The sequence below is a fragment of the Falco punctatus genome (genome assembly GCF_963210335.1).
Source record: "Falco punctatus genome assembly, chromosome: 11".
NCBI lineage: Eukaryota > Metazoa > Chordata > Aves > Falconiformes > Falconidae > Falco > Falco punctatus.
The window spans coordinates 34,794,728-34,803,809 of NC_137591.1; the positions used below are offsets into that span (position 1 = coordinate 34,794,728).

Here is a 9,082-nt window from a genome sequence, read left to right on the forward strand (position 1 = left end):
AAAAGTTAAATAGGAAACAGAAATGTCAGGCTTGTCTCAGACATCAAAAGTATATTCTAGGCAAAGGATCTTGTCAAGCAAATCTCATTGCCACAAGAAATGTTATGGAGCTGCTAGCAAACTAAACTGTTTCAGAGTTTCTGGACTTGGCTGAAAGCATCAGGGGTCAGATCCTTTGATTTTTCAGAGCAGTTTTCAATGCTGTAATTATATTACGTGTACCTCAGTAATTATCTGAATTGATATTTACAGTCTGTAAATTTTAATTAATATTTCACAAGAAATATTTCTATATGATGAATTTTTAATGGAAAAAACCCCAACCCTTGAACAAATTACAAAGCTCTTCCATTGTTAAAAAATTGATATAATTCTTCAGCAGCTCTTTTGAGCTGCAGATGTCATGTATTTCAATGTTTTACTGAATCAAAAAATACCTCAGTTTATATTTTCCTTGTAGTTAGTTCATATACAGTGTGATGGCATGCCATGCTGGCATTCCTCACAGCATCAGGTACTGGTACACTTCTGCAGGGGAGAAGATGATTATTTATTTTGGCTGGCTAATGCTTATACACATTTTGTTAGACTCCACACAAAGTACTGCCTCTTAGAACTAATTTCAGAGCTTGTCTGATGATGATGATGGTGATGATCTCAGGCTATGTTGACATGGCACCTCTGTGTATCCCACTTCATGGATAATTCATCAAAATAAAGTAGGTTAAGCCACTAACAGGCTCCTTCTTCATAACACAAGCTAATAAGAAACTTCTCTGTGTCATAGTTGCTAGCTTTCTTTCCAAGCCAGCTCCAGACTCATTTAATTAGAAAAGAGAAACCGATGTGGTGACTGGTGATGGGGGTGGGGGGAGGACTGGTGTTACTAGAGCGATAGAGGGCAGAGAGAAGTTTTTTGGTTTTGGGGTTTTTTATTTGGTGGTTTTTTTAAAAAACTCCTCCCTTGCCTTCTCAGCATTTCATCCTGCTATGTTGGTCCCCAGAATTTCCTGAGCCCTTTCTGGTTATCCCCACTGACAGAAAGGGAAAAATGGGCTCAGTTCTGGCATTCTCGCTCACCTGGAGCAAAGCTGTGGAGTAAAGGAATGACGGGTCATACAAGGGATGAGAGACCCTGCTGGGCTTCCTGTGCTCCATCCACAGCTTCACCAGCAGAAGCACTCTAAATCAGGCGTTTCTAGTTTAGATGGAGGCAGTGCAGCTGCTGTCTTCTCTTTGCAGATGGAAGGTCAGGGCCAGTGGGTAAATTCAACCCAAGTAGTTCAGATTATTTTATTTGGAAAAAAAATCTGTTTGCTGTTACTCAGATTGAGCCTTACCTACCATGAATGTAACAACTTCCCAGTCCATCTGCCACTGAGCAGTAAAGGCAGTGCTGTGGCATCCTTTTATTGTGGTTTAAGTGTGCACAGGCTCTCCTGTATGTAGGAGGGCAGCAGGCAGAGTTTCTGCTGAAATGTGTTGAAGTTGAAGGTCTCCCATGCATTGTCTCTGTGGCTGTATTTCCCAAAGGACACACATTTTTTTTAATCACTCTTTTTATTACAAAAAATACTCTTTCCAAATGAGCTACTATGACTACTAAGTAGTACGCTTTGTTCTGGCTACAAGTTCAAAGCAGTGGCATCGATTCAATGATAAAGCATTAAAATCAGCAGCATGGCAGGCAGGGCAGCTGGTGTGGATGCTTTTGTGTGGCAGTGTGTGCCTTTTGTTTTGTTGCCCTGGAAAGGCCCAAGTGAGGAAAAGCAGGGTGCATACCTGCATAACTTCCTCTACATCATGATGGGGACTGCTTTTGTTATGAAAATGGAGCACCTTCAAATGGACTAAGACATCGTGTTGAGAAAGTAGTTAATGTCAAAAGGTCTTTGTGCATAAATTAAAATGTGTGCAGTGAAAACCATCAAAGTTTCTCAAAGTCATGGTCTTTTCTCTCTGAATTCAACAACCATGTTTGCTTATATTAAAAAGAAAAATAGTAATGAACTTTGTACTGAAGTTGTCATTATGTCTGTAAGCTAGGATTCTCACTACAACATTTTCTGACAGTGACATTCTTGCTCTGTTGACATCAGCACAGTTGACATCAGCAGCCTGAATTTCACCCAGAAGCCTGAAAAATATGGGAACAAATAGGTAAGCAAAGATGAATAAATATTAAGATATTACCAGAGGTTGATTGCTGGCCAAGTCTGTTGAGAGAGCCCCAGCTTCAGTTGGCATAGCCATCTGCCTAACGTATGTTGAACACCTATCTGTAAACCAACTCATTTTTTTTCCTAAATTTGGCCTGTGTCTAAATATGAGTAATTATGTTTGCAGCTATATTGGTTTAGCATTGAGAGAATGCCAGCACGAGCTTTGTATTTAGTTGTTTTTTCTAAAAATCTCTTCAACTCTTTGGAGGAAAATTAAGAAAGAAGTATTTATCCTTTTATTTTTTCACTACCTATGTGATGTGATAATGCAGATAAATAATTTTTTAAAAGTGCAAAAAAAAAAAAGTGCTATAGTCTCTAAAACTTTCAGGTTAATTTATGATTTGAGGATCAGTATGGTTGTGATTATTTCCTCTTCTAAGTGTCTACTGTTTTCACCCCAGCCAGCAAGTAAGCATCCACCCAGCAGATTGCTCACTCCCCCACAGTGGCATGAGAGCGAGAATCAAAAGAGCAAAAAAAAAAGTTGTGGGTCAAGATAAAAAAGTTTAAAAAGTGAAGGGAAGGGGTGGGGGCAGTAGGCGAAGTAATACAAAAGCAGTTGCTCACCACCTCCCACAAGGTCAATGCCCAGTCAGCCTCCAAATAGTGGCTGCCTTGGAAAGACCAAATCCCTAGTTTTATTGCTGAGCCTGGCATTACGTGGCATGCAATATCCCTTCAGCCAGTCTGGGCTGCTGAACTGGCTATGTCCCCTCCCAGCATCTTACCCTCCCCAGCTGGCTCCCTGCAGGGGCAAAGTGAGTAACAGAGAAAGCATTGACACCCTGCGAGCACTGCCTTCAGCAACGCTTAAAACAGCGGTGTGCTACCAACACAATTTTAGTCGCAAGCCCGCAACGTGTGGGCTGCAATGAAGTAAGTAACTCTGTCCCAGCCAGACCCAGCATGCAATGTTTCATTTCACATAATGTTTCCTCTTTTTTTATTTTCTCAGTGCACCTATTTGCAGTCATCTTTCCCACCCTACTGCAAAAAAGCATGCCTCTTCCCTTTATTACATCCTCTCAATTTTTAGCATTGCCGCCTTCCCCCCAAAAAGTTTGCAGCCTCCCTAGTGCATGTGTGCAGGCAGGCGAGGAGGGGAAGTGGGGAGTCGTGTAAGTACGTTTTGTATATATATGCGAACCAACAACTCGCATCCGTGTCACAGCTTAACATTCACTTGAAGAAAACCAAGTCTAGTATATCAGAAAATTTCAGTACTGTCTCAAATTAGATTTACCAAGATCAACAAAGATACCACAAAGAAACCAGTTCAACTTTGCAGCCTTGAGGAGCTGAATCTGTCGTCCTCTGTACTGTACTTACATGCTGTGACTTTGTATATGGCTCACGGTCATTTAACCAATTTGCGGACCTTTAGCAAAATCTTAATTCTCTACTCAGTCATCTCATTGTATTTCATTCCAGCTCTGAGCAAGACCAGCTTAAACTGAAAGTGAATAAAAGGGGTAAGAAGAATTTCCTTTCTTCTAGTGAAAACATTAATACTACAATAGGAAGAAGGAAAACTAAAGCTTTTTTTATTTTGGTTTTTTTTTTTATTTTTTTTTCCAGTCCACATAAAGCAAGTTGTTATTTAGAAAGGTAAGACACAAAACCTGGGGTGGAAAAATGACAAATGCTGGCAATCTGTCTCTAAGACCAGAGTAGATGCGCCTTAGCTAAGCTAGGCCCTGTAAAATTTCCTGGTACAATTATGAAGGTGAGGGGTGTGTGGTTCTCCTTATTTTGTAAGACCTGCTTTTGAATTAGTGTTCCTAAAATAAAATACATGTAAGTGTACTTACTTATGCTAGTACATGTGTACTTTGTGTTAGTGCACTGAGATTTAAAATCTCTATTTCTTCACTTTCCAATGCCTACTAGGATTTTTGGTTTAATAAAAATCATTTTTAAAACAAATTACCTTCCCTTCATAAAAGAAATCAGAATGTGAATTTTAGCCTATTCACTGCTTTACGTCATGTCTCTGGTATTTCTGTTCTCTGTGGCTGTGAGACTAGCAAGCCTTGCATATTAGGCAGTTCCTCATCTTAGAGAGGGAAGGACTTTTGTCAAGCCTTCATGCAGTAAACATGCTTATTTTCCCCTTTTTTCTTTTTTTTCCTTCTTTTTTTTTTTCTTTTTTTTTTTTTCTTTTTTTTTTTTTCTTTTTTTTTTTTTCCCCAGCCAGTCCATGAGAAACTAATATGGTTTCGAGTTTTGCTTTGCAGAAAATAGTTCTGTTGATAAGGATCTCTGTATGTTTTATGTAAAGCATTTGTCCCACTTACAGGCTTGTGAAAAAGGTCGAAATTCACCTTTAGTTTTGATTTTCTTTCGATCACTTCACTTGCAAGTAATTTCAGAGTTTAGCTAAGCCAGGCACAGTTATAACACATTAAATGTGTCCTGACTTTGTGCCAGGCTTCTTTAAAAGCTGGTTGATTTATGCTGCTGCATGCAGAGCGTAAAAAATGCCAGCGTGTCTGCACGCAGCACACTTCACGTTTTCCTAGCATGAGGAATTTTGATGCTTTATCCAGCAAGGAGATGTATCTGAGGCCTTCCTGAGAGATTCTCCTTATATGTTCAGTGCTGCCGCTGCAAAAATTGCATCACGTTATTTTCTCTAAGCTGCCTCTGGTGAATATTTTGGGCAATGGCTTGATGCGTCATCAACTGGTCAGCGTTTCTAATCCAGTACTATAATTTTTAAAGTGTTACTTTATGTATGTAGTACTCTTTAAGATGCAAATATCATGGCAGAACTTGTGAAGGAAAACCTGGGGATGGCAATTGGAGAGTCAGAGCTAGCTCGCGCTTACAGCTGACAGAAAAGCAGTGCTGTGCGTGGGGGCCAGGCCTTGGACATTGAAGGAGGCCGCTGCCACCGGATCCAGAGGCCACACGTAGATGATCTGCTCTGGGTTATGTGTGGGAGATGCCCAGTCTCACAGCAGCAACTGGAGCCAGCTTAGACCCCCCCCTTCCCTTTGCGCTGCTTGTGCCTCCCACAGGCCTGTTGCTGGGCTGCCTGCTAGTCGGGCATGCAGCTGCCGGGCCAAGCCGGTGGGGAGGAAGGTGGGAGGTGAGGGAGCAAGGCCTGGGGTTATCGGCCCGATTGGAGGGATTGGTGTTGGGACTGGGAGACGAAGCTGGTGGGAGCCAGCTGCCGAGGTGTTGTGGCCCTCACAGTGCCTTTTCAGAGGAAGGGTGAGACTTGGCTCTAAGCTGTGCTTTTGGCCCAGTGTTGTTTTGGGATTTTCCTTTGTGTGGGGTGGAAAATGGCAGGAGTAGTGATCCAGAGATAGGTTAAAGAGGATGTGTATCATTGACTTGGAAGTGTAGTAGGCTGAAAAGGTGCATTTCTGACAAGAATTGTGCTTTTAGCAGTGGACCTTGGGGCAGGGGCCGCCATGGAAGTGCTCCTCATACATCTCCCTCACAACTCCTGTGTGGAGATATTTGCCCTGTATTTCTGTGGTTATTGCACAGAAGCTGTAGGGGTCAAACTGCCTGGGAGATGCAAAGGACAAAGAGGAACAAAGTATTGTACTTTAGGAACATTTTGGAAGTTCCTTGTCTACCCACAGCGAGTATTTTCTGGCCCTGCAGAGAGCCACGAGACTTCTGGTGTTGTGCACCATTTTAAAGGGGAGTGTCTAACCACTGGTCTGTGCTGTCAGAAGTCATCGCAAGAACAAGGTGGATGACTGGTTTTGTTACATTATTTATATTTTTAATATAAAATGGAACTTCATTAACATGCAGTTAATGTTAATATGAAAAGTTTTCTCTAGTAAATACATGGTCAGACAGGAGCTGCTAAAAATGACAATATAGACAAATTATTATCAATTTGGTTATTCTGAGCAGCTGCATAATTTATCTTTGCAATAAATGCCCAGAAAGTTTTCTTTTTCTAGAGAATGAATTAGAATTGGACTACTATGTATACACAAAAGTAACCTCTATATTTCTGTCTGAGGATAATGAAATATTTACATTACTTTTTTTTGACACTATGGTGACAGCAGAAGCAGCATGGATTAAGCCTTCTCTCCCAGAGCATGACACAGGCTATTATAGAAGTCTCTCAAAAGGAAAAATCATTGCTCTGAAAAACCTCAAAAGATATATTAGAAAAAGGAGCTTCATGCTTATGGTAAGGTAACACTTGATAAAAGGCTACGCAATATTGGCTTTCAAAACCTTCTTGAAATAAGATTAAATCCATTGAAATTCTTCAGTAAAAGCCTGACAAGTAATAGCTTTTATTCTGTCAGTGTGCCCTACTGCATCTTTTCCTTCCAAGCCACCTGAGATCCTCCTCTTAATAGCAGACATGATTGTAGATATATGTCCTAGAATTCAGAATATTACAGCAGTTCAGCTGTCCATTTCACTTCTCCCCCTTTTCTAGGTAGGGGTGAACACCTTATGCCAAAGTACTGAGTATCTCAGAAAGTATTCTTTTTCTACGTCTTTCTGGCCACTTGACTCCTCCTTGTGTTCAGAACAAAAACGACTCTGGCTTTATGAAATAACCTGTGATAGTATGGAGAGCAGTGCCTGCATTTTGTAGGTTCCAGCAGCTCCCTCTCAGTGGGGCTGTCCAGAACTTCATGTTCAGTACAACCTTCAGGCAGGCTGCTGCACCCACTTGCACGTGTAGCATTGCCAGCCTTTTCACTCGCTTATACAGCTGTGTTTTTAGGAATCCCACCTAGGAACCAGAGGGATAGGAATGGTGATGAAAAGACAAGACTTTCTCCTTGTGAGCTTCAGCAAGGTGGGGTGGGAAACACTCACCTGTGTACGTGAAGTAAGTGTGTTGTTATAGTGTCAATTTTTTTGGATGTTGTGCAAACTGATTCTAAGAGCAACAGGTTGATATATTTTTCATAATGTGCATACCGTGTCCTACATACTCCAGAAAAAAAACAGGAATACATGTTATTACACTGAGGACTGCTTTGAAGCATTACAGGTAGAGCACAATCATTTCCCTGTAGTTTTCCTGTATAAATTACCTTCTTTCATTGTAATATCTTTGATACCAGTTTTTTCTTCTGATCCTCTCACGTTTCTGTTTTTGCAGTTCTGCAGTATGTGAAACACTTGTTATTACAGCAATGATGATACTGAAGAAGTAACAAGGCTCTACAACATAGAAAGTTGTGTCAATAGGTATGTGAATTAAAGGGTGGGAGGGGCGCTAGCAGTAAGAAGTTCGTAAACCTGACAGTTTACAGTAACTTTGACTTCCTCTATACAAATTTTTTCTGTTTTGAAGTTTGCAGATTAAAAACGTAAAGGGATGGCTTGGTTATGGGAACATTCCCCCTCCCCAGACAGTATCTGGTAGGCTTGTTACCAACAAACCAAAGGTTTGTGTGAAAACATATTTATGCTTGTGGCTCGATGTATGCTGTTATTCAGCTCACAAATCTTAATAACATCTTAACATAGTTCCTTGTCAAAGAATCTATGTTTATTTTAGAAAACTGACCTGAAACATAATTTTGCAAGGGGAACCTTCAGAGTTCTCTGCAGGAACATGATTTGTGCATATTGAATCCTACCAGCATTTGAGGATGAAGATGCTTTAGTTCCTTGTCTACCAGCAGTTTGCTTGAGCTCTGAAGGAGCAAATTAGTGGTGCAGGAAAGAGGTATTCCCAGAGGCAAGAACTACAGGTGCTATGGCATAACAGGACCTCTACCACAGAGTCTATGGACAGCCTGTCTGTGTCCTGGTCTAGAAAGGATGCAGAGATGACCAGTCCTTTCCTGAACTACACGACATCTTTCATGTTGTCTAACAACTGCAGGTAGAAGTGGGGAACAAGCAGTGGACCTATGTTACTTCAGTGAGTCAAGTTTCATGTCTAGTGCTTAAGGGACGTAAAGTGGGAAAACTGCTGCTTATGTCTAGTCTCTGAATGCTTCCTATAGCTAGCGTTCTCTACCTTGCACTAATATCCATGTGGGAAAACTCAGAGGCCTGAGAGACTGTATTTCTTCCTATGAAATCACCAAGAGCTCAGTTAAATGTTTTCAGGCCTACGACTTTCAATAATGTTACTAAATCACAGCCTCCACACAGAAACCTTAAAGTGACAGGCTTCAAAATCTGAGCAAAGGGAAGTCTGAGTATTGGCAAACGGCTGGAAGATTTCCTTGTATTTACTGCAATGATTACACAGACTCTTAATGCTCAGAATTTTTGTAGGAGATAAGTGGCAGTAGGCTCCCCATTTGGAGGAAACACATTAAAAATAATGTTTCATAGCAGAAGTACCAGATTCTCATCAGAATGGAATGACTGAGAGGGAAATGGCAGTTAGGGTCACTGCATAAATGGCAGCGACCATAGAATGACATAAATGAAAACCTTTGCTTCACTTTTGAAATCATAAAGTAAAAAATTTCTTCATAGAGTGTTCATTCCAATGGTGGCTTTTTTTTTGTTCTTGTTGTTTTCTCATGAAACGCAATAAAAGTGGAAAGAATTTCTAACAGTTTCAGTATGGGCTGCATGCCTAGGTCTCGGTGATTAGTACCAACTTTAAAGATCATGTTACCAGTCTTTCCCTATCCCTACAATTTGGTTATTGTATTGGGCTGTTACTTTAAATCATATGCCAGGATTTGAAAGTCTTTTTTGCCTACTGCATAGTTTGTGGTATCTTGGAAGTTCCTCTGCTGTCCTTATATTATTGTCCATGGTATCATTATTGATGAAATAATGGTATCAGAAATGTATACTTACATTTTTGGAAACAAAAATTCCTGGAAATAGTCTATTCTCCAAAACACCATATAAAATAGACAGGAATTATCTATATT

At 40.6% G+C, this 9,082-nt stretch overlaps 1 long non-coding RNA gene across 1 annotated transcript in view; it reads left to right on the forward strand.

The window, feature by feature from the left end:
• LOC308071296 overlaps positions 1-8,773 on the forward strand; it is a 59,472-nt gene extending 50,699 nt beyond the window's left edge. Inside the window, exons 4-5 of the long non-coding RNA XR_013931077.1 lie at positions 2,074-2,160; positions 3,657-8,773. This is a non-coding gene — a long non-coding RNA (uncharacterized lncRNA). The remainder of the gene's footprint in view (positions 1-2,073; positions 2,161-3,656) is intronic.
• Positions 8,774-9,082: the final 309 nt, after the last annotated feature.